The sequence below is a fragment of the Mustela erminea genome, chromosome 9, assembly GCF_009829155.1.
Source record: "Mustela erminea isolate mMusErm1 chromosome 9, mMusErm1.Pri, whole genome shotgun sequence".
NCBI classification, from domain to species: Eukaryota; Metazoa; Chordata; class Mammalia; order Carnivora; family Mustelidae; genus Mustela; species Mustela erminea.
This window is the reverse complement of record NC_045622.1, coordinates 41464941-41491828: the sequence shown is the minus strand read 5'-3', so window position 1 is coordinate 41491828 and position 26888 is coordinate 41464941. Positions and strand designations below refer to the sequence as shown.

The 26888-nt window shown below is 37.1% G+C and overlaps 1 long non-coding RNA gene across 1 annotated transcript in view; it reads right to left on the bottom strand.

Moving 5' to 3' along the window:
* Positions 1-23999, bottom strand: part of LOC116599244 — a 56280-nt gene extending 32281 nt beyond the window's left edge. The window contains exons 1-2 of the long non-coding RNA XR_004289294.1: positions 23895-23999; positions 20973-21046 (exon numbers count right to left, since the gene is read on the bottom strand). This is a non-coding gene — a long non-coding RNA (uncharacterized LOC116599244). The remainder of the gene's footprint in view (positions 1-20972; positions 21047-23894) is intronic.
* Positions 24000-26888: the final 2889 nt, after the last annotated feature.

Below are 26888 nucleotides of genomic sequence, written 5' to 3'. Positions count from 1 at the left end.
TCTTCATTCCCATAAAATATGCAGGTAGAGGAGACACAACTTATCTTCATAAAGCCTGCTAGAACATTCCTATTTTCATAATCTTATCAACCCTTGCCCTTTTAAGTTCTCTCTGTTAAAAAAACAAAACAAAACCCAGCAGAGGCTTGAAATGACATCACTTGAGTCAAGTTGCCAAACTGGGACTTCATACCAAATCTAAAGGCAGTTTCAGCATCCCCAAGAAAATGTCTTAACTGGTCATTTGGGAATTCTCTAGTCTGTGCCAATGAAGTAATTTGCCACAGGGACCTTCTCCGTCTCCCAAAGGAGGATGAGGTAATCTGCATAAGAATCCCTGCTCTCCCCCTAAGGGAAAGTGACCTTCCCAAAATAATCCTTTTCTTTAGCTCGAACCAGCTTGCCCCATCCTCTTTCCCCTAAAAATCTTCCACTTTGTACAACTCCTCTGAGCTCCCCTCTACTCGCTGGTTGGATGCTACCTGACTTACAAGTCATTTAATAAAGTCTATTCAATCTTCAAATTTGTCCAGTTGAATTTTGTTTTTCAGCATCTCAGTTTGGTTCTAACTCCAGTCAGAACTTCCGTTGGCTTGCAAACTGGCTCCCATACAAGGAGGTCAGTGAGAGATGGAAGAAAGAGACAGGACACTCCAGATTGGTGGATGTTGCTCACAGGGCTTATTTGGGTGGCTGCAAGATAAGTGGACCTCCGTACCTGCTGGCCAGAATCTTACAAGTTTATATTGAGGCATTCACAGGGTTGAGTCACAGGGACTGTCCAGATGGTCTCAATGACACATTGCTCTCTCCAGGCTGTGTCCTAGAAAACAGCTCCAGCTGTGGGAACAGTGGGTGGAACATAGACTGCCAGGACTGTGATGGGGGCGAGGAGTCTTCATCACCTGGTGCCAGCTGGTGCGTCAGTCCGTGGTCACGTCCTCTTGATGATCTCCTCCAGCAGCGTCACCAGTGGGTGCTGGTCCTGCAGTGTATGGGGCTTCCATAGCAAAGGTTCCTAGAAACTTCTCTTTTCTTTCCCCTGAAGATTTTACTCACTCTTGTGCAAAAGTCTCTGGGTCTCCAGCAAGGGTTGAGCCAAGGGACCCTGACCCTTAATCAAAGGTCTTTACCTTGATTAGTCAACCTAATTCTTGCCCCCAAGGGATTGCTGGTTATGTTTCTCATTGTGATCTCTGCCTCTGGGCTTTTCAAGTTTCTCCAAATTTGGGTAAATAGAGCAGACTTGTATGGATCTCTTTATTTTTATTTTTATTTTTATTTTTATTTTTATTTTTTTTTAAAGATTTTATTTATTTATTTGACAGAGAGAGATAAATAGAGCAGACTTGTATGGATCTCTTTAAAGGTGGGGGACTTATGGCGGGGTCCCTGTGGCCCCCAAAAGCTTTGATACTGCTATATCACTATCTTTGTTTTAACCCCATCAATGTCTATTTTATTCATCTTTTTTCTTAATAACCACCTAAAGATTTGCACTATGGGGATAAATTTCATGACTTACCCCTTTCTTTTTCCTCTTCATTTCATTCCTATCAAAATTTACCTTTTCAGCTTATATCTTAACAACTGTTTAAAAATTTCCACATTCTTGGGAAGATTTTCTTAACTCTCCACTCCACTTCTCCCCATTCTTTTATTCTTTAACCTAGTGTTTTTATTAGCATCTGTAAGACTCGAGAGGGGAAGTGGAGACATCAAATTTGATAAGGCTTCCACAACTGTGTTTTGGTTTTACAGTTAGAAAGGTGGCCAGGTGAAAGGGGTCCTTTTAACCACAGCATTCACCATGACCTGAGTTATTGGCATAGTCAGTAGGGGAAGATCATGGTAAGTATAATGCCAGGACCCTGTGGTTTGCAGACAAAACGTATTAGCTACTTCGGTGGGGTGCTCCACCTGGCATTCATACGGGGAGACAGTCCCCCGTCCCAGGGTAAACTGACCATAAGTGGCTTTTATGCAGTTCACAGGCTGGCTTTTCCCTCAAAAATAACCTCCTGTGTGGGGAGATCACATACAGCGCCATCTGGGACTGTTCCTCCTGAGCTCTAGGTCCTGCATTAACCAAACATGCTCCTCCACTCTGCAACATTCAAAACCAACAAAACAAAACAAAACAAAACAACAGTAACAACAAAAAAGCCAAAAAAAAAAGAAAGAAAGAAAAAAAGTCCCGAAATTTGTTACTCTCAAAAATCCATTTCAGGAAGTTGCTGATACTGATCCACAAAATGAAACAACTCCATCACACCATACACTACGCTTTCAATAGTTTTGTCCTTTTGCCCTTCTGCCATGTTCACTACCTTCTTGGTGATCAGAGATCTTAAAGGTATTTTCTATTGTCCCTGCATCATCTTTCCCTTGGGGATAGCTTTGAAGTTAGTGGCCTCAACTTACACTCACTGAAATCTGAGTTGGGGTTAGCATCAAAGTTCAACCAGCATCTCTTTCAGTTCGCTCTTACAGGTAGTCCTAACCAAGGGATAGAAAATTTTTCCTTTTTCGTATTACTTTGCATTTCCATATGCATCAAGTGAACCAACTCCCCAGGAGTTTTACCCATCCCTAAATTTCACCGATGACTTTGCCTGCATTCAGCACAGCTGTTGCCATGTGTGACCATGTGGCCACCCAGGAAGCCAACATTCCCCCCACATTTTTGTCCTTTCTCTTCCCAAACCACAAGTTTCTGTGAGCCAAGGCTGTTCTAGCCAATTCTACTTCAATGACACCAACTCAGAGATTCTGGTCATTGATTCCACCATGGTGGGGTGGGGGGGTGGGGGTTCCCACACTAATGAGAAATTCTTGGACACCTGCTGGTGTCCAAGAATTCACTCAATTCTGACGCCAGAGATAGCATCAGACTCCACAGGCTCAGGATTCAGGACTGTAAGACTTCCCTCCCCATAACCCATTTCAGATGGCAGTCTCACCCCATGATTGTTACCTGTACTTCTGTCCAACTGGCTATAGATCAGAGGTTCCCACCACCCCTTCCTTGCATTAATTTAATTTGCATCCCACAGGACTCAGAGAAACATCTTACTTAACAGATCACCAATTTATTATGAAATATGCAACTCAGGAAGGGCCAGATGGAAGAGATGCATAGGACAAAGTAAGGGGAAAAGGCCCAGAAGCTTGCAACCCCTCTCCAGGTGGCCACTTTCCCCATGTCCCCACAGTTCAACAACCTGGAAGCTCTTCAAATTCTGTCCTTTTAGGGTTTTCTGCAGGCTTTATTACTAAAGCATGATTGATTAACTCATTGGTCACTGCAAATTGATTCAACCTCTGGAGAAACAGGGGGCTTGTAGGGTGAGACTGAAAGTCCTAACCCTCTAATTATAAGGTTTGTTCTCCTGGCAACCAGTCCCTATCCTGAGGTAGGGCCCAGAGGTCACCTCCTTAAAGTAACAGAAGACATCTTTGTCATTGTCTTCACTTAGGACATTCTTAAGGGTTCAAGAACTCTGTGCCATGAATGAGGATACAAACCAAATATATGTTCTTACAAATCACAATATCACATCCACCCAGAGCCCCTTCCTATTACAGGAATATTATCTTAAGGAATAAGGGGACTCTGGCAGATTTAGTCATGAGGACAGCCAGCAACAGGTTCTGTTGTGGGTAATGAAAATATTTTCAACTCCATTTTTCTTGACCATTTTTAAGCTAAAAGCAGTATAATTTAGGAATCAGTTTATCAGTGTGCATGCACACACACACACACACACACACACACACAAATCCATGCTGGATTTTCAATGGGATTTATCCAGTGAACATATAGATTAATTTGAAGAGAACTGATGTCTTACGTACAGAATTGTCTTCTATATGAATATACCTGCAATTTCTTCTTTATAAATTCATATAAACGATCTTTCAATAATGGTTTATAGTTTTTTACATTAAGATTTTTAATTTTATATTAAGAATCTTTTCACGTCTCTAATTGTAATTGCTGGTTTATAGAAATAAAGCCAATTTTGGTGTATTGCCTTGTATCAACATCTGTAATATTCCTAATAATTAATCCATAGGTTCTTTGGGTATTCTACATAGGTACTCATATTATCCACAACTAATGAGGGTTTAATTCTTTCATTTTCAATACTTATAAGATTTTTTCTTTGTCTTACTGCTTTGACTAGATGTGTAGTGCAATTTGGAAGAGAAATAAATAGTAGGCAGAATTTACATAGAGGAGGGGCAAGATGGCAGAGGAGTAAGGAGACCTAAGTATCCTCAGGTCCCAGGAATTCAACTAGATACTTATCAAACCATTCTGAACACCTACAAATTCAACAGCAGCCAAAGAGAAGAATAGCAGCAATTCTAGGAACAGAAAAGTGACCACTTTCTAGAAGGTAGGACCTGGGGAGAAGTGAATCTGAAGTGAACGGAAGAGAGACCACAGGGGGAGGGGCTGGCTTCTGGCAAGTGGTGGAGCAGCAGAGCATAAAATTGGAACTTTTAGAAGTCTGCTCCATGGAGAGATTTTGCTCCAGGGGCTAAACGGGGGTGGAACTCTTGCAGGGACAATGTGGTCTTAGGACCTGTGCAATCACAAAAAGATCAGGCGTGTTTGAGTGTGGCAGAGCTCCCAGGTATCACAGTGGGGAAGCCAGCTGTAGGGATGGAAGAGAAGAGGGGATCTCAGTTCGGGGTTACTTTAAACTGTGATCCAAGTCACAGCTGGACCACTATACTTTGAGCAGGGACCCTACAAGTGGCAGAAACAGGGAGATTCACCATCTTCCTCTGGAAGGAGTGGCATGTGGCAGGAATCTTCCGGGTTTGGAGACTCCAAACAGAGCCGTGCACCAGAGATAGAAATGCTCATTCAGAGGCTGGGTGAGCTTGGAGTGTGGCTGGAGACAAGAGAGACAGGAGGGATTGACTGCTTTTCTTTGAGGGTGCACTGAGGAGTGCAGCCCTAAGTTCTCAGCTCCTAAGGGGCTAGAGATTGGGAGGCCATCTTCATTCTCCTCCTCCAAAACTGTATGGAAACCATTCGGGGAACAAAATCTCCCTAGAGCAAACCCTATCAAACTTCTTAGCCAGGTCCCTCGCAAGGACAGTGCAATTCCGCCTCAGGCAAAGGCATTTGAGAATCACTGCAACAGGCCCTCCCAGAAGATCAGCAAGAGTATCCAGCCAAGACCAAGTTCACCAATCAATGAGAACTGTAAAACTCCAGAGCTAAGGGCATGCAGCACATAGAATTCATGGCTCCCCCCCACCCCATGATTCTTTAGTCTTTTAAAGTTGATTTAAAAAAAATTTTTTTTATTCTATTTTTAAAATTTTTCCTCTTTCCTGTTTTAATGTTTTTAATTATTTTATCTGATCAATACCTTTTTTAAAAATCTAATTTAATTTTTATTGTTATAGTCATATTCTATCCCTTCATTATACTTAACCTTCTGTTTTGTATACATATAAGTTTTTATTTCCCTAAAATTTGGGGATATGGTTTCTTCTAACAGATCAAAATATACTCTAAATCCAGCATATGGCTTTGTTCTACTCTCCAGGCTGATCACATTCTCTCCTTTTTTTGTTTGTTTGTTTGTTCTTTTCTCAACCAACCGATTATCTTATCAATTTCTTTTTTAGAATCTTTTAAAATTTTTATCTTTATAGTCATATGCCATCCCTTCATCATGTTTACCCTTATTTTTGTATATATATAAGTTTCTCTTTCTTTAAAATTTTGGGAGGCAGTTTCTTCTAACAAACCAAAATGCACCCATAATCAAGTGTGTGGCTCTGTTCTATTCACTAGTCTAATCATTAAATGTGTTATACATAATTGTTTAAAAATTTTTCCTTCTTTCTTCTCCCCCAGATCTCTTCTGATCTGGTTAATGTACATTTCTCTGGAGTCATTGCTACCCTTTTAGTATATTGTTCTCTCATTCATCTATTCTCTGAATAAAATTACAAGGCAGAAAAACACCTCAAACAAACAAACAAACAAAAGGCAGTACTGATGGCTAGGGACCTAATCAATATGGACATTAGTAAGATGTCAGAACTAGAATTTAGAATGACAATTATCAAGATGCTAGCTAGGCTTGAAAAAAGCATAGAAGATACTAGAGAATCCCTTTCTGGAGAAATAAAAACCCTTTCTGGAGAAATAAAAGAACTGATATCTAACCAAGTTGAAATAAAAAAGATAAAAAAGAAAATCAGAAAAGCTACTAATGAAGTGCAATAAAAAGTAGAGGCTCTTACTGCAGGATAAATGAGGCAGAAGAGAGAATCCGTGATATAGAAGACCAAATGATGGAGAATAAAGAAGCTGAGAAAAAGAGAGATAAACAACTACTGGATCAAGAAGGGAGAATTCAAGAGATTAGTGATACCATAAGATGAAACAATATTAGAATAATTGGTATTCCAGAAGAAGAAGAAAGAGAGAGGAGGGCAGAAGGTATATTGGAGCAAATTATAGCACAGAATTTCCCTAATTTAGGGAAGGAAAAAATTATCAAAATCCAGGAGGTGGGATGCCTTGGTGGCTCAGTGAGTTAAGCCTCTGCCTTTGGCTCAGGTCATGATTTAGGGGTCCTGGATTGAGCCCCACATCAGGCTCTCTGCTCAGCGGGGAGCCTGATTACCCCCTACCCCTGCCTGCCTATCTGCCTACTTGCAATCTCTCTCTGGCAAATAAATAAATAAAATCTTAAAATAAAGGCACAGAGAATTCCCCCTCAAAATAAACAAAAGTAGGTCAACACCCTGTCATCTAATAGTAAAACTTACAAGTCTCAGTGACAAAGAGAAAATCCTGAAGGCAGCTTCGGACAAGAGACATGTAACATCCAACAGTAGAAATGTTAGATTGGCAGCAGACCTACCCACATAGACCTGGCAGACCAGAAAGGACTGGCATGATATATTCAGAAAACTAAATGAGAAAAATATGTACCCAAGAATACTATATCCAGCTAGGGTGTCATTGAAAATAGAAGGAGAGATAAAAAGCTTCCAGGACAAACAAAAACAAAAAAAAGAATTTGCTAACGGCAAACCATCCCTACAGGAAATGCTGAAAGGGGTCCTCTAAGCAAAGAGAGAGACTAAAAGTAATAGACCAGAACAGAACAGAAACAATATACAGTAACAGTCACCTTATAGGCATTACAATGACACTAAATTCATATCTTTCAATAGTTACGCTGAATGTAAGTGGGCTAAATGCTCCAATCAAAAGACACAGGGTATCAGAATGGATAAAAAAACAAGACAATATGTTGTTGCAAGAAATTCATTTTAAATCCAAAGACACCTCCAGATTTAAAGGAAGGGGGTGGAAAACAATTTGCCATGCTAATGGACAGCAAAAGAAAGCTGAGGTGGCAATCCTTATATCAGACGAATTAGATTTTAAGCCAAAGATTGTAATAAGAGATGACGAAGGACACTGTATCATACTCAAAGGGTCTGTCCAACAAGAAGACCTAACAATTTTAAATATCTATGCCCCTGACATGGGAGCAGAAAATTATATAAACCAATTAATAACAAAATCAAAAAAACACATTGACAATGAGACAATAATAGTAGGGGACTTTAACACCCCCCTCGCTGAAATGGATGGATGACTTCAGCACAAGATCAACAAGGGAATAAAGGCTTTAATGACACACTGGATCAGATGGACATCTCAGATACATTCAACATTCCATCCCAAAGCAACAGAATACACATTCTTCTCTAGTGCACATGGAACCATCTCCAGAATAGATCAGCTCCTGGGTCCAAATCAGGTCTCAACTTGTACTGAAAGATTAGGATCATTCCCTGAATTTTTTCAGACCATAATGCTTTGAAACTAGAAGTCAACCACAAGAGGAAAGTTGGAAAGAAACTCAAATACATGGAGACTAAAGGGTATCCTACTAAAGAATAAATGAGTCAATGGGGAAATTAAAGAATTTTAAAAATTCATGGAAACAAATGAAAATGAAAACACAACTGTTTAAAATCTTTGGGAAATAGCAAAGGCGGTCCTGAGAGGAAAGTATATAGCAATACAAGCCTGTCTCAAGATAAAAGAAAGTTTTCAAATACACAACCTAACCCTACACCTAAAGGAGCTGAAGGAACAGCAGAGAAAGCCTATGCCCAGCAGAAGAGAACTAATAAAGATCAGAGCAAAAAATCAATGAAATAGAAACGAAAGGAACACTAGAACAGATCAATGAAACTAAGAGCTGGTTCTTTGAGAGAATTAATAAGACTGACAGACACCTGGCCAGACTTATCAGAAAGAAAAGAGAAAGGACCCAAATTAATAAGATCATGAATGAAAGAGGAGAGGTCACAACTAACACCAAAGAAATAAAAACAATTCTAGGAACATATTCTGAGCAACTATACACCAGCAAATCTGACAATCTGGAAGAAATGGATGCATTTCTAGAGATATATAAACTACCAAAAGAGAACCAGGAAGAAATAGGAAGCCTGAACGGACTCATAACCAGTATGGAAATTGAAGCAGGCATCAAAAATCTCCCAACAAACAAGAACCTAGGGCCGGATGTTTTCCCAGGGGAATGCTATCAATCATTTAAAGAAGAATTAATACCTATTCTCCTGAAACTGTTTCAAAAACTAGAAATGGAAGGAAAGCTTCCAAACACATTTTATGAAGCCAGGATTGCCTTGATCCCAAAACCGAAGACCCCATCAAGAAGGAGAATTACAGACCAATATCCCTGATGAACACGGATCCAAAAATTCTCACCAAACTGCTAGCCAATAGGATCCAACAGTACATTAAATGCCATAACCACATGGCATTCATTCCTGGGCTGCATGGTTGGTTCAACATCTACAAATCAATCAATGTGATATAGTACATTAATAAAAGAAAGAACAAGAACCATAGGATACTCTCAGTAGATGCTGAAAAAGCATTTGACAAAGTACAGCATCCTTTCTTGATCAAAACTCTTCACAGCATGGGGATAGAGGGTACATACCTCAATATCATCAAAGCCATCTATGAAAAACCCACAGCAAATATCATTCTTAAATGGGGAAAAACTGAGAGCTTTCCCCCTCAGGTTAGGAACATGGCAGGGCTGTCCACTATCACCACTGCTATTTAACATAGTGCTAGAAGTCCTAGCCTCCACAAGCAGACAAGGAAAAGAGATAAAAGACATCTGAATTGGCAAAGAAGAAGTCAAACTCTCATTTTTTGCAGAAATGATCTTTTTTGTGGAAAACCTGAACAACTCCACTCCAAAACTGCTAGAACTCACACAGGAATTCAGTAAAGTGTTAAGATATAAAATCAATGCACAGAAATCATTTGCATTTCTATACACCAACAGCAAGACAGAAGAAAGAGAAATTAAGGAGTCAATCCCATTAACGATTGCACCCAAATCCATAAGATACATAGGAATAAACCTAACCAAAGAGGCAAAAAATCTATGCTCAGAAAACTACAGAATACTCATGAAAGAAATTGAGGAATACACAAAGAAATGGAAAAACTTTCCATGCTCATGGATTGGAAGAACAAATATTGTGAAAATGTCTATGCTACATAGAGCAATCTACACATTTAATGCAATCCCTATTAAAATCCCATCAATTTTTCTCAAAGAAATGGAACAAATAATACTAAAAGAAAAGACCCTGAATAGCCAGAAGAATGTTGAAAAAGAAAGCCAAAGTTGGTGGCATCACAATTTCAGACTTCAAGCTCTATTACAAAGCTGTCACCATCAAGACAGTATGGTACTGGCACAAAAACAGGCACATAGATCAATGGAACAGAATAGAGGGTCCAGAAATGGACCCTCAACTCTATGGTCAACTAATCTTTGACAAAGCAGGAAAGAATGTCCAATGGAAAAAAGACAGTCTCTTCAACAAATGGTGTTGGGAAAATTGGACATCCGCATGCAGAAGAATGGAACTGGACCATTTCCTTATACCACACCCAAAAATAGACTCCAAATGGATGAAAGACCTCCATGCGAGACACGAATCCATCCAAATCCTTGAGGAGAATACAGGCAGCAACCTCTTCGATCTCAGCCTCAACAACTTCTTCCTAGAAACATCGCCAAAGGCAAGGGAAGCAAAACCAAAATGAACTATTGGGACTTCAACAAGATGAAAAGCTTTTGCAGCCAAAAGAAAAAGCTAAGAAAACCATAAGACAACTGACAGAATGGGAGAAGATATTTGCAAATGACATATCAGATAAAGGGCTAGTATAAAGAATTTACCAAACCCAACACCCAAAGAGCAAATAATACAATCAAGGAAGGGGCAGAGGTCATGAACAGACATTTCTGCAAAGAAGACATCCAGATGGCCAACAGACCCATGAAAAAGTGCTCCACATCACTTGGCATCTGGGAAATACAAACCAAAACCACAATGAGATACCACCTCATAGCAGTCAGAATGGCTAAAATTAACTAAAATTAATCAGTCAGGAAACAACAGGTGTTGGTGAGGATGGAGAGAAAGGAGAACCATTCTACAGTGTTGGTGGGAGTAAGCTGGTGCAGCCACTCTGGAAAACAGCATAGAGGTTCCTCAAATTTGAAAATAGAGCTATGCTTCAACCCAGTAATTTCACTACTGGGTATTTATCCTAAAGATACAAACATAGTGATCCAAAGGGGCACATTCACCCAAATATTTATAGCAACAATGTCCACAATAGCCAAACTATGCAAAGAGCCTAGATGTCCATCAACAGATGCATGGATAAAGACGATTTGGGGTATATATATATAAATACAATGGAATACCATGCAGCCATTAAAAAAAAGTGAAATCTTGCCATTTGCATTGATGTGGATGGAACTAGATAGAGGGTATTATACTGAGTGAAATAAGTCAATCAGAGAAAGACAATTATCATATGATCTTTCTGATATGAGGAATTTGACAGGCAGTGTGGGAGGGCCGTAGGGGGGAAGGGAGGGAAAAATGTAACAAGATGGGATGAGGGAGGGAGACAAACCATAAGAGACTCGATCTCAGGAAACAAACTGAGGGTTGGTGGAAGTAGAGGAAGGGATAGGGTGGCTAGATGATGGACATTGGGGAGGGTATGTGCTATGGTAAGTCTTTGAATTGTGTGAGACTGATGAATCAGAGGCCTATACTCCTGAAACCAATAATACATTATATGTTAATAAAAATAATAAGAAGAAGAATTTGACATATGTTTCTTATCTCAATGAGAAATATTTCAACATTTCATAACAATATTTGTTATAAGCTTTTTGCCAAAAATATCTATTAGAATAAGAAAATTTTTATCTACTCCTGGTTAGCTAAGAGTACCTTATCATAAATGATTGCTGAATTTTATCAATGGCTTTCACTGCGTGTGATTTTCCTGCTTTATTATCATAAGGAAGTAAGTTACCTTAATTGTTTTCTGTTGTTCAGACTCCATTCCTAGGATAAACTCAGTAGGGTTATGATATATTGTGCTTTTTGTATATTTCTGGATTCATTTATTAATAATTTAAGATAGTTGCTTTTCTGTGTATGAATGAAAATCACCCATTACTTTCCTTCCGCCTAATCTTCTAGTTTGGTTTTGGCATTAAGTTTATGCTAGTCTCATAAAATAAATTGGAAGGTATTCCCAACTTTTTTTTCTAAGATTTTACTTATTTATTTGACAGAAAGAGAGATCACAACTAGGCAGAGAGGCAGGCGGGGGGGGGGGGGGAAGCAGGCTCCCCACTGAGCAGACAGCCCGATGTGGGGCTTGATCCCAGGACCCTGAGATCATGACCTGAGCCCAAGGCAGAGACTTAACCCATTGATGCACCCAGGTGCCCCAACATTTTTATTCTTTAGAAAATTTTATATAAGGTTTCTCTTATTTCTTACTTGACTATTTGGTAGAATTCATCAGTGAAGTCATGTGAATTTGTTGCTTTCTATGTGGAAGATATACACATAAAAATACACGTCTAACATGTAATGAGCTTAGAAATCACCACTCCATCCTGAGAAGTAAAAATCTGAAAAGACTGAAAAATCAACAATTCTTCTTGTATCTGTCAAGCTTAAAGCAGCAGCCGGTTACGTTACCAGCAAAGTGGATTTACTCAGCAAAAGCAGAGGAATTGCAGTTAGGTACAGACAAGCCATAGCAAAAAGCCATAGACAAATCCAGGGAACAAAGGCGAAAGAGGGGAGTTGAGAAGGGCTGTTATAAACAAGAAGTCCATTGGAGTCAAGTGGTATTGGAAGTGTCATGGCTTTTCAGTGGCTGAGTGGCAACAGTGTCTTACTGGCTGGGCTGCTACCAAGCAGGGAGAAAATCATCATTCCTCCGACCGCGATAGTAGAATATAGACCTCTTCCTTGTGGGTCTGCAAAGAGCTGCAATGAGCGGTAATGTGTGAGAATACCCCCTTCTGGCTTTCCTAAATCAATTTAGATGATGTTTCCTTTTTTCCAGTTTCATAGATCCATAAGGGAGGGTAGGGCATAGGGCAAATCACTCCAACATGAATTTGATGGAGACAAAAATATTCAGACCCTAGAGAGGTCTTTTTTTGTAAAATGATCATTTCAGTCTTTTGCCTATTTTTCTGTTTGATGACTGTATTTTTCTGGTAGGAGTTCCTTATATATTCTTGATGTAAGTAATAGGATATTCTCCCACTTTATGGGCTACTTTTTCACTCCCTTGATCTATATTTTTTAAAGATTTTATTAATTAATTAATTTATTTATTTATGAGAGAAAGAGAGAAAGAAAGAAAGTGGGAGGAGGGGCAGAGAGAGGGGGAGAAGTAGATTCCCCACTGCACAGAGACCCCCCAACACAGGGCTGGCTCCCAGGAGCCTGGGATCATGACCTGGGATGAAGACAGATGCTTAAATGACTGAGCCTCCCAGGTGTCCTTCCTTGATATATTTTTTATAAAAAGAAGTTCTTAGTTTTAATATAGTCCAATTTATTTTTTTTCTTTTGTGATTAATAGTTCAAAAAGATCTGCCTACTCCAAAGTCAATAATATGTTCTATGTTTTCCTTAAAATATAGATGATTTATCTTCACATTTAGAGTGTTGATCTACCTGGTAATAATTTTTGCATATGGGGGCACCTGGGTGGCTCAGTGGGTTGAAGCCTCTGCCTTCAGCTCAGGTCATGATCCCAGGGTCCTGGGATCGAGCCCCACATCGGGCTCTTTGCTGGGCAGGGAGCCTGCTTGCTCCTCTCTCTGACTGCCTCTCTGCCTACTTGTAATCTCTGTCTGTCAAATAAATAAATTTTTAAAAATCTTTAAAAAAATAATAATTTTTGCATACGGTGTGAGATAGGCCCAACATAAATATATTTTATCCAAATAGCTATGCAATTAATCCAGCACCATTTACTTTAAAGGTTCTCTTTTCCCACTACAATGCAGTCATTACTTTTTTTCAAAAATTAGGTGATGTTATATTTATGGACTTTCTCTTCTGTTCCATTTTCAGTTTGTCCTTGCACTGAAATTTGGGAAGGTTATTTAATTATAGATTGGATTGCTTTAATATATATAAAACCATGAGGATTTTCTCTTTTTTTTCTTCTTGTGTCAATTTAGAATGCATTATCTTTTAAAAGATTGTGTCCATTTCATCTACATTTTTAAATGTATTGGCATGAAGTTGTTCAAAAATCTTCCATTATTTTTTAAGTCTGCAGAGTAATATTAATGTCTATATCTCATTCTTGATTTTGATTACTTGTGTTTTTTTTTTCTTTTTTCCTTGATCAGTCTTAGAGTTTATCAGCTTAATTAGTCTTTGTAAAGGACTCATCTTCAGTTTCATTTTCTCAATTATCTATTTTTCTTTCATGTCATTAACTTCTGCTCTTCATTATCATCTACCATCTTTTTTTAAATTTCTGTTTTAAAGATTTATTTATAAATTTGGGAGAGAGAGGTTGTGAGCATGAGCAGGAAGGGCAGAGGAAGAGGGGAGAGAATCTCAGGCAGACTCCACACTGAGTGCCAAGTCCATCAGGGGCCCCATCTCAGGAGGATGAGACAACCACTTGAACAGAGACCAAGAGTCAGATGCTGGATCAACTACACCATCTGAGATACCCTTTTTAGTTCCTTTTTTTCAACTTGACGGGGAGGAATGATTAGCTTATCAATTTGTCAAACTTTTCTATCTCTAAAATACATACTCAAGCTATAAAATTGTCTGTAGACTCTGCTTTAGATCTATGCCACAAGTACAATGCATATTAATTTCAAAACAGTGCAATTCAAAATATTTTCTTGTTTCTATTATGGTTAATTTTTAATCTCATGAGCTATTTAAGAGTACTGTGATTAATTTCTGTATGTATAGGAATTTTTAAAGGTTTTTGTTTTTTGGTTTGGGGTTTTTTGGAGGGGGCAGGTTGCTTCTTTTGGTTTGTTTTAACTATGGATCTCTAGCTTAAATCAGTTTTGACCAGAAAACATATTCTGTATGGTTTCAATCTTTTGAATATGATGAGTATGTTTTAGGGTTAGTTGTTGTTCAGTACTCCTTGGGAACAAAAATAATGTGTCTTCTATAGAATTAGATTCTGTAAGTGTCATTTTATTTTTATGATCTATATGTGTCAATTAAGTCAAGCATTTTCATATCTTTTCCCCATTTTCCCCAATCAATATTTGTATATTTTTTACATGTCTTTTTTTAAACAATGTAAAATTGAGGTGTTTTTGTTTTTGTATTTTTGTCTAGACAGATCACATCTCAGAGTGCTTAGTCTATTTACGTGCAATATTTTTTGTATTTGGGTTTAAATCTACAATCTTTCTCTGAATTTTCTATTTGTTCTACTCAGTCATATCTTTTTTTCTCTTTTCTTGACTTTTTTGGGTTATTTTCTATTCACCCTTTCAAATTAACTCTGTTTATACCTCTTTTACTAGGCATAGTGGTTTCCTTGATATTAGAACATGCCCTTGAGTTAATTGTCTCTTTCCAGATAATGCAGCCAAACACCTTACAACACCTCCCCTTCTATTTGTGTGTGTTTTTAAAATGGATTTTAATTATTTACCTGTTTTAAGCTCCATGAGACAATATACTATTATTTTATACAGTCAATATTCATTTGCATTTACTTACATATTTTACCACTTCTGTTACTTTAACCCAGTTTCAGAAATTGACAACTTCTTGGCTACCCAAACACACTAAGATGTTTTACCTCTGATGTGTCCTTATACCTAGAGTCATCCCCTCTGGTTCCAACCCCAATCATAGGAGATTTACCAGGGTCACCCTATTTGGTAACACTGGCTTCCAATTTAGTTCTCCATCTACCCAAAAATCTTCCCAAAGATTCAGTCTTATCAGATACCTATTTTGGACTGACAAATGTCCAGAGAGCAGAAGCAATTTTGAAAACCAGGCTCTTCTCTCTGGATTTCTGGGTTCCCCCCACCCAGATATTGGTGCTGTAATTGTTTATTCCCTTATTAGCTAATGACTTTAAGAAAATGCCATTTATTTTCAACTTTTTTGTTATATTATGAAGATACTAAGTTTCAAAATATTTTGTTTATGGGACACCTGAGTGACTCGGTTAAGCATCCAATTGTTGATTTTGACTCAGGTCATGATCTTGGGGTCATGGGATCAAACCTCACATCAGGCTCCATGCTGACCTGGGAGTCTGCTCCTCTCTCTCTCTCTCCCTCCTTCTCCCAACACCCTTCTCCCACTAGTGTGAGCTCTCTCTCAAAAATAAGTAGATAAATATTTTTAAAAATATATTTAGTTTAGTATTATCAAAAGTCAGTAATTACCTTTTGTAAGACTTTTTCTCTCATTAGACTCATTCCCTAAGAATTATTTTTTCTTTGCACTGGTAAGTACCTGTTTGCTATTAATCAGCAAGAAGTCCATGGTTTTGAATAAATCATTCAAATAGCTCTAAGGAAAATACCATGATATATAAATAACACTATCTCAAAGATATATATGCTTAGAGATAAGTCTTGATGAAGAAAACATAGTGTTTCTATGGCAGTGTTTTAAAAATTCAAGTGATTATCTGGTATACCAATGAGTAGTCACTGAAGATATTACTAGTAAGAGCCAAAATTTACATTTCTGATGAAGTAGTTCCTGTTAAGGAATTGAGGTACACTGAACTAAGTGTTAAATTTTATGCTGACATTCCAAACTAGGCAGAAGCAAATAATTATTTTTCCTTTTTGTGATGGCACCAAGAATGGTACCAGTTTTGTGAATAGCAGCCTGTAGATTTGTACTAAGATATAAAAGAAAATGAGTGAAAAATTAACAAAAAGTTAAAACGGATAAGCACGTCTATTGCAAAATTGAGAAAAGTTGAGTTACAAATGACAACTTAAATCAAATGGAAACATTTATTGGTTCTACTTACTGTATACACTACATAAGGCATTCTCCATTGTCTACAGATGTTATTCGGGGCAAGTATGGTGTTACTCCCCAAGCTAGCCACTCGTAACCTCTTCTCCCACTCATTCCATTAATTCCACAATCACAGTGGCAGCTGCTTTTCCCCTTCTTTCCCCCCTTCAACATTTCTTCTTTCCTTCCTTTTTCCCACCTCTTCCTCCTCTCCTGTCCTTCTCTTCCTTTCCGCTTTCCTTTCTCTACATCTATTTCTATTGTTCCTTTAATACCTGACTGTCAGAAAATAACTAGATCCTTATTCCACTCTGGCTTTTACACTGGGGCAAGTCTCTGAAGACTCATTGTCACAGTTAAGTAATTTATAAAATTTAAGTGATTCAAAAAATATATATAATAACAATAACAACAACAACAATAATATAATATGTGTTGTAGTTCCAACAGTTGGTAAGTCTATGACTTCTGTCTGTTCCTATACTACTCTATCTCTCTCTCCACAATTGATGGTCTAGTTATGGGCACGTGACCCAACATGAGTTTGGGCTTAGAACCAGACTTAGAGCAGCTAGTAACTTTTCCTAGGGGCCAAATTTTAAGGAGGAAAGCTTAGTAACTACTTGTAGTTAGCTTTACTCCCAAATGGAGAAAGTTTGAAGAGAAAGAGAAACTTAAGTCATTTAAATTTATATAATATAAAAACCATTCTGTAGTGGTTTTTTACCAATTTATTCTTATTTATCTCATTCTCAATGATGTTATATAGGATATACTTAGATTTAGAAGATTAAATCACAGGATATGCAGACAAATTGGTCTTTTAAAAATCTATTGTATGAGCCAACTTTCTTAAGCCACTTACATATCTTGCTGAAAAATAGAATTCTGGAAAGGACTCAGATGAAGGATTTAAATAAAGGGATCTGAGCAAGAGTTACTATTTGAGGATCATTTATTATCATGAACTTTACAAATATTACTTGCCATTCATAAAATAACCCATAAAGATAAGAATTATTGTCTCAGTTTTACACAGGGGGAATTGAGATTCAGAATGATTAAATCAATCGCCAAATTTATACAGCTAATAAATCACTGAGCTGGGATCAGCTTGTTCTGATATGACTGGAGAACCCCAACTTTTTCTATTCTGCAGCACAGAACTGCCTCTCAGCATGTCCATGTATGCCTCTACTTCTGCAATGTTTATAATCTTCCAGAAACATAGAAATAAAATAATTCATAAACAAACATATGAATGAATTAAATTAATATGTTAAATAAATACCTTTAAAAATCCAGGAAAATTTACTTTCCCAAGGATTATACAATACTCTGAGGAGTATGTATGATTTTATAATCTATAAATTGTACATTTCTGATGGGAACTAAGTTTAAGATTACATGTTAATTCATTCTGTCAGTTCTGTGGGAGTTTGCTTGGTGAGGTTTGTATGTCTTAATTACCCAATTCCATAAGGTTTCTTGGGGTTCTGGGAGATGAGTTTTCATGCCCCCTTTGATTTTCAGAGTTGAATCTCTTGCGTCTGCTCTATTTGAAAAATATGTTAGGAATTTTCACATGTGCCTTATATTCTAAACTGTTACTTACATCATTGTCAATAAATTAGTTACCATTTATGGCTCTTTAATGAGTGAATACTCTCAACAGCCCTGAAATACACTATTGTCACGTTATGTATAGTAAACTAACATACAAGAAGGTTATCTTGCATGACCATATAGCTTAGAAATGCTACAATCAGCTAACAAGTTCAAAGCTGTACCATTATGAGGTAAAGATGCCATAGTTCCAAACTACTTCAGTCAATGTCGGATCCACAGATTTAGTGAGGTCAACAGAGAAATTTTTCAAAAAAAAAAGTCAATATATTACACCAAATCCAGTAATTTTTCCTGAGAGTATGATCTCAAAATTGTATATATTAAATATTTTAAAATTATTTTCATTAGCATATAATATATTATTTGCCCCAAAGATACAAGTCTGTGAATCATCAGGCTTACACATTTCAGGCTTACACAACACTCCTCATAGCACATACCCTCCCCAATGTCCATAATCCAACCACCCTATATACATTACATATTAATGTATATTATGTATTTCAAAGCTTCCCATAAGACCAATACAGCAAAAACATATTCACACAAAAACCTGCACACAAATGTTTTTAGCAGTTTCATTCATAATTGCTAAAACTTGGAAGCAACCAAGACACTTTTCAATAGATGAATAAACAAAAATGCATACAGTGGGATATTATTCAACAATAAAAAGAAATGAGCTGTTAAGCCATTAAAAAACATAAAAGAACCAAATGCATATTGCTAATTGAAAAAAGCAAATCTGAAAAGGCTACATACTCTAAGTTTCCAACTACATGACATTCTGGAACAGGCAAAACTATGGAAGCAGGATAAAAAGGTCAGTGGTTGCCAGAGGTTCAAGGGCAGGAAAAGAAGAAGGAAGGAATTAGTAGATGGAGCAGAGAAGATTTTCAGGGCAGTGAAATGTTTCTGAATGATTCTGTAGCTGTGGATACATCTCATTACACATTTCTCAAACCTTTATGGAATATATCATAAATAGTGAACCCAAATGTAACCTATGGACTTCAACTAACAGTAGCATACTAATATTAGCTAATCCACTACACCAAATATGCCACCTTAGTGCCAGGTGTTAAAATAGGGGAAACTAGCGAGGTTAAAGAACTCGGTACTTTCCACTCAATTTTTCTATAAAACTAGAACTGCTGAAAAAGAAGTCTATCAATTTTTAAAAAGGTAGTAGCTGCTTATATTACGGTAAATATGAGTATATACCCACAGAACAAATGAAAAAAAAAAAAGACTGTTTGGAAGATATGCAATTGGATTCTGCTATTTGAAATAAAATTTCCAGAGACCATAAAAATCATTAAAAAAATTTAGATTGCAGTGAAAATGATGATGATTATTAAGTGTTAAAGATAAAGGTCTCCATTATGGGGTTTCATGTAAGAGTTTGAGTAAAATTTTCCATGTAATATGAGAGGGAGAAATGTGTTATTTCTTAATTATTATTTTGACTAAAATATGTAGTTTAAATATTGAAGTATAACTAATTTAATAAATCAAGCAGAACATCTAGTTATTAGACTACCTCAGATACATTTAATAATAAGTACAATTATATCTTGAGAAAAATTATTTCATTTGTAAAATTCTTTCTGGGAATTTGGAGGTTTACTCAATTTGGAAGACTACATTATATTCAGAAATTTCTGGTATTTTTTTATTGCTTACCTTACACTGGGCTGTGGATTAGGTTCCGTGAGGCATGTAAAAATAATCAAGATACTAAGATATGATTTCTGCTCTGAATCTCTAAATATAGTCCAATGATAAGAGTTGGATGGAAATAATTCAAGTAATATCTAGTCAGTGCTCAATGTTTTCAAGCAGTAAGTGTGAAACATGGAATATATTATGCTAGTCTAAATGAAGGATGAATTGCCTCTGTCTGAGAATTCAGGAAAGTCTCCACAGAGAAGACTGTTTCTGATGGGCTTAAATGGATTCAAAAGATGGAGAGGAAAAAAAGGTGGAAAATTCAGATAGAAAGAATTTCCACATAATTGCAGTTACACAGAAAGATCGTGTCTAAGGATTGACAATTGATTCAATGTGGTTAGATCACAAGAATCTGAACACAAAGTGAAAAGGATGATCTTTATGGAGATAGAAGACAAGGATTAACTATGTAGTGCACTGACAAAGCAAGATGAATGAATATTAGTCCTTCATTCAGTTAGAAATTAATGGGGGAGATATTGAAGATATTGAGAAATTTTGAGCAAAGAGTTATATTTTAGAAAAAATTAATATTATTTATCTGTTTTGTGATCATGGAGTTTATCTTACTGCATTGTACTTTTTCATGTCTATTTACCTTCTAGGGCCATGGGATCCTTGAGGGCAAATATCATGTCTTGCTCATCTTGTTATTTTTAGTACTTAATACATAACTGGTACACAGTGTAAACTCTATAAATGCTTACCAATGAACAACTGAAGTACTTAGGCAGTTTAAAGATAACTTTAAGAACCCTTGAAGTATTGGTTTTAAAATACTCAAATCCTGGTGATGGGTACTAAGGAGGGCACATATTGCATGGAACACTGGGTGTGGTGCATAAACAATGAATCTTGGAACACTGAAAAAATAAAATTAAATTAAAAAAATAAAGTACTTAAATTTTTAAAAGCAAAAAAATAAAAATAAAAAGATAAAATACTCAAATCTGAGTTGACCTTAATTACCATTCATTTGTAGGACAGCCTGAGTTTTTACAGAAGTGGCAGTACAAGGGATGAAAAGGTCATGGTTCAAAGAGAGACCAACTCCCTAACAAATGAACTACTTACTCCTTTTAAAACTCAGCATCTTTCCAATATATTATACCTGGTAACCCTAACACTAGAAATGTTCCTTGTACCTGAAAAGTCTTCATCACATGTCCCAGACCCTAAGTCCTCTGATAAGGTGGCCGGTCTTGCTCCTGCAGGGTCCCTGTTGAAAGAGTTCAACCTTGAAACTCAGGCCAGTGTCTGGAATCCAGGGAGTGAGCTGCTGTAAGTGTTCCCCAACTGACATCTCAGAGTTGCTACTTAAAAGATTTCCTCTCTGTGCTCCCCCCACCCCCACTGTCAGGACACTCTGACAATTTGCTGGGCCCTGACCTGCCCTTCCTCTCAGCACCTGTCAGTCAGTTTCTATCCTCAGGAGCCTGTGCCTCCTATATAGGAAGATTTTGTTCTACGTCTGGTCCCAGACTGCTATAAATAGCTGAGCCATAGAAGCAGCTCCCAAAATATGACTAAAGATAACATTTAAATAATCTATATTTTTAAATTTAAAAATACACAGGCAAAATAACATGACTTCTCTTTTATTTTATCAAGCTAGGTGTGCAATATGATTTATCTTTTTAAATTACAAGTCAGTCAGATTGAAAATGTTCCCCAAATGGGTACTTGATGCTAATGACTTTTTAAAATGTGATAAGAGATCTTAAAGAAATCAGGGGTATTTCTAATATAACACTTCTGATGTCTGAGTAAAGTTATCCTCAGCACTGCATAAACTCAGGTGAAACTTAACATTGTTTATTTTTAACATTCCCAATGGTTATTAACTAGGAGAATGTCAGTGTTAGAAGAGACTTTAGAGGTCAACTGTAATTTCCGTTTTGAATGGGACAGGTGCAGAAACCTCACAACCTTTAAAAAATAAAGCTCATTAGCTAGCAAAGTCCTTCACATTGAGGTACTATGCAATGTATTTGAAAACTCTTACTACTTCAATTATCATATGATCTCACTGATATGCAGGATTTAAGAAACAAGACAGAGGATCATAGGAAAGGAGAGGAAAAAATAACATAAGATGAAACCAGAAAGGGAGACAAACCATAAGAGACTCATAATCTTAGGAAACAAACAGAGTTGCTGGGGTTCGGGGATGGGATAACTGGGTGATGGACCTTGGGGAAGGTATGTATGTGTTGTGGTGAGCGCTGGGTGTTATGTAAGACTGATGAATCACAGACCTGAACCCCTGAAACAAATAATACACTATATGTTAATTAATCGAATATAAATTATAAAAAATTTAAAAAGAAAAGAAAAAAAATAATTTAAAAAATTCCTGTTGCAGCAAACAGAAAGTTTTCCTTGACATCATTTTCTGATAGCCTTGTTCTGACCAAAGCTGTATCCTAAAAGGAACATCTAATACCATAATATAGTAGTAAATTTTCTAGAGTAAGTTGTCTTCTCTGTAGTGCAGACTTTCTGACAGCATCAGCCATACCATCACTATTCCTGTCCCCATCTCTGCTGTGATATTACCCCAGGAATTGCTTGGTCCCCCTACTGGCTGTCCCCCAACATAAGTGAGTTTGCTGGGGGCTGCATCTTTGTTCTCCCAGAATCTACTACGATAATTAGCACACATCATTGTCTCAATAAAAACTTTTTTTTAAAAAATTGAATAAAAGAAGAAAAGATGAATAAACAACAATTTGTATCAACATACACTGAACGTGCATCTGAACTTGAGAAACATTTCCAAATCAATGATGACTTTGAAAACTAACCTGACTTTCATATTCTTTCTTTCCTTCTGGTATTTTTGGGGTAGAAGTAATGTAAGCCAAGCTCTGCCTCCCTTCATGGGTAGTGAATTCCTACTCATTCTTCTTAGGACAAAAATGTAACAGTTTTTTGAAACCTTTTTTTTTTTTTTCACTCCCCCAGGCAGCATTTTATTCTTATTCCTGTTATGACTTATCACATTATATTGTCACTTCCTCCTTCAGCATTATCTAAAACCTACATGAAAATTAAATATAAACCTTTTTGGACCATTCCAAGGTTATTCACTCTGCTTTTATAACTTTGCATTCAATTTTTCTGCCTTTGATACATTTTTTAAGGATTTAATTTATTTATTTATTAGAGAGAAAGAGAGAGAGAGTGTCTCCAGCAGAGTCTCCACTGAGCGTGGAGCCCCATGTGGAACTCAGAGTCCTGAGATCATGACTTGGGCCGAAACCAAGAGTCAGATGCTTAACCGACTGAGCCACCCAGGTGCCTCTCTGCCTTTGACACTTTGTCTATGCTCATAGATATATTTGATGTCTATATTTTTATTTCTTATTATCAGTCTCACATCAGAGGTAATTAACCTTTTAAATGACTTATGTTACTTTCACTCTGCTGGTATGAACACATAGTATTACAGTGTAATAACAGAAGTCTGAAGCCTGTAGTAAATAGATATACTTAAAAGTATATAGCACGGATAATGAATTTACTGCTGAGTTTTGATAATTTAATTCCTATAAGGTCGTATGGTTTGAATGTCTGTTAACAATGGACAGTCTTAAGCTGACCAAAGTAAAAACTTACAGGGAACTGATGAGTATTTTATATTTTAGATAGTACATTTTTGTTTCATTTGATCTCAGTGTCGTTTGAATTAACTGTACTAGTTTGAACTAATATGTGGTTCAACAAATTCATCCACTTAAATGTCCAAAACAAGATTCTCTACCTAAAAAATACATGACCAAAGATAGATACATAGATACATACATACATAGATACAAAGATAAAGACACAGGTAGATACGTAGGTTAGTACATAGTACATAGAACATAGGTTGTATGTACATAGATATATAATTCTATCTATCTCTCTACAGAATACTGTACTGTGATGAAACAGGAGCTTATTTATACCCAATGAGGTGCTGGTGGTTGTTGTTGTTGTTTAATATTGATTTGTGGTCTAGTAATCCATGGGACAGACAAGGCCTTATAACCTAAGGATTAAGTTCTTTTTGGTAGAATTACCTCTATCCATCTTCTCATGTCCCCAGGCTGTGATCTTAACCAGACCTTCACCACTATTGACCAACAGAATTTTACTGCCATGTTTCTGGCATGTTTGGCCTGAGGTTCCAGCCTACACTGTCTTCTGATAGAAACTGACACCAAGATTCCGTTTTGGAAACTTGAGACTAGAAGATTCCATTAGGCCTCTTTAGCCATGCTTGGAAATCCTAGATAATTTTCCCAAAAATATGTCTCTCAGTTAGACCATCTTCTGGTGGACCTTCCTTCCTATATTGCTCAGTGTTTATTCTCCCTGGTGCCCCTCCATTTCTCCTGCTTCCCTACTTCCCTCTCAAAATGTTCTTCATGTCTTCTGAAACTCACTTTCTGCAGTAAGCATTTTTCACTCCTTCTTCTTGACTATATATCCAATAGTTCTTCAGTTCTTTGAATAAAATAAATCTTAGCATAGGTTAGAAGATACTACTTTGCCTGAATCTTTCTAGAGCAGAAAACAGCAAAATTCCTCTGTAAACGGCCACGTAGTAAATATTTTAGATTTGGGGAGCCATACAATTTCTGTTATAATTACTCAACTCTGCCATTGTAACAAAAACAGCCATAGACAATACAAATATGAATGAGTGTAGCTGTGTTTCATTGAAGCAGAGAGCGGGCCAGATTTGAGGGGTGTAGTATGTCAGTCCCCTGCTCTAGTGTAGAAGGTGATCATTCTGTCATGCCCCTTGCTTCACAAAAGCAAGCAATTGAGTCAAGAATATTCTAACTTTCCAGTGTGTTTCTCTCTCCTCCTGGGTCAACCATCATTTACCCCAGTCTCATCACTACCCTCTACCAATTTCTTGGTCACTCCTCAACCTATTTTGAAGAATCTGGCAATTCATACTATTCTTCCTCACCCAAGGCCTATCTGATGTCTGGAATTTTTTTGGCAACCTTTTAATATCCAAATTTCCAAAGGCAACACTTCAATATTGCAACATTTAATTCCTTGTTTATCACAACTCTGATTATCTTAACTTACAATCCATTTCCTCTACCCTTATTTATGACCATATCTTGGTAAGTTCATTTGGAGCTTACCGTGCACCAGGCCTTGTTTTTGGCCCAGGGGTATACGAAGATTAATAAGAAATGGATTCTTTCTCCAAGCATCTGAAGTTTAGTGGTGGAACTCTGCAGGCAATCAAATATATACATTGCAACATATTGTAATAATAAAGGAATACCTGAAGGGATGATATGTAGCAAATGGGAGAAAATTATTAACTTTCTTAAGAGGAATCCTTGCAGATGAAGCAACACTTCCGCTAGATCTTGAAGCACAGTTTGAAACTGACTAGATAGAAAAAGGATTTAGAGAACATTCCAGAAAGGAGAACCACCACATATGAGGGTGTGGTGACACAGCTCAGCTTGTGTGACTGCCATTCCTAGAGAACAAAGGTGAAAGGGCTGGGAGTGCTAGGAGATGAAGCTGTTGACAAGGTAAGGGCAGATCTTCAAGAATCCTGAATGATTTCTATGCAGTTTAGAAGACAGGCACCTGGAACACAAGTTGGGGAGAGAAATGACCTAGCAAAGGGGACCGTAAAAGTGAAGATCAGACGAGGAGAACAACCAGATCACAGAGGTGTCCTCCAAGTCAAGAGAGAAGAACATTTTATTTTAAGGGTTTTTTTTTTTAATTTTTTTTTTTTATTCATTTGACATACAGAGATCACAAGCAGGCAGAGAGGCAGGCAGAGAGAGAGGAAGGGAAACAGGTTCCCTGCAAAGCAGAGAGCCCGACGTGGGGCTCGATCCCAGGACCCTGAGATCACAACCTGAGCCAAAGGCAGAGGCTTTAACCCACTGAGCCACCCAGGTGCCCTGAAAGGAACATTTTAAGAAGAGTGGGAAAGAAAAGTATTCTCAAATACAGCAAGAAACAACAGAGCTATTAGATCAGTGGCTTACGAACAACATCACTGGAATTTCAGAAACAGAAATCCCTTAATGATTTATTTGAATAGTTAAAACTATTATGCGCCCATAGGGTGCCTGAGTGGCTCAGTGGGTTAAGCCTCTGCCTTCAGCTCAGGTCATGATCACAGGGTCCTGGGATGGAGCCCCACATCGGGCTCTCTGCTCAGCAGGAAGTCTGCTTCCCCCTCTCTCTCTGCCTGCCTCTCTGCCTACTTGTGATCAGTCTTTCTGTCAAATAAATAAATAAATCTTTAAAAAAAAAACTATTCTTATGTGTCCAACTTATTTATCAAATATTATGTTTATGTTGGCTAGTATCAAAAGCTCTCTCTATATACCAATATAAATAACTCTTATTTGGAGTTTTGTTGTTGTTTTTTTTTTTTTTTTGATGTGCAATATTTTTAGACTAAAGACCCTGAAGAACAGATAGCTGCCCTTTCAATAACCCCTAACAATGACTTTTTATATTAAAATACAATCATCGGTAGCTTTATTTTTCTCCTTGCAACACTTGCCCTCTGATTAATGAAAAAAAAGTAACAAACGACTTCTTTATTATTACTTGTATCTGTTCTCATGCTTCCTATTCCTATCATATGATTTCACACAATTATAATTAGTTATTTTCTCAGAGTGATTAGATACTCATTTGCTCTTTCTTTACTCTGCCAAACACATTTCACATTTAACAAAAAATAACCCACTTAAAAAGTCTTGTTAAAATCCAAAGAAATTAGTTAAAACTTTTGTTTCTTGACTTTTCTGATTAAAGTAAATTTATGTTTGTAGGGAAAAAATGAAAAGTTAATTAGTAGTAAATTCTACTTAATTGTTATATTAGGATAAAGTAATCATTTTAGGCTAAAGTAACCTAACATTCTTATTTTTTTTAACTTATCTTCCAAAATAGTGTAAAAGAACGGAAACATCTAGAAATATGTTCCAGAAATCATGTACTTTAGACTGAAATTGTTTCTTATTCTGAAATGATGGAAACCTTGATGATTGTGCCCATTTTAA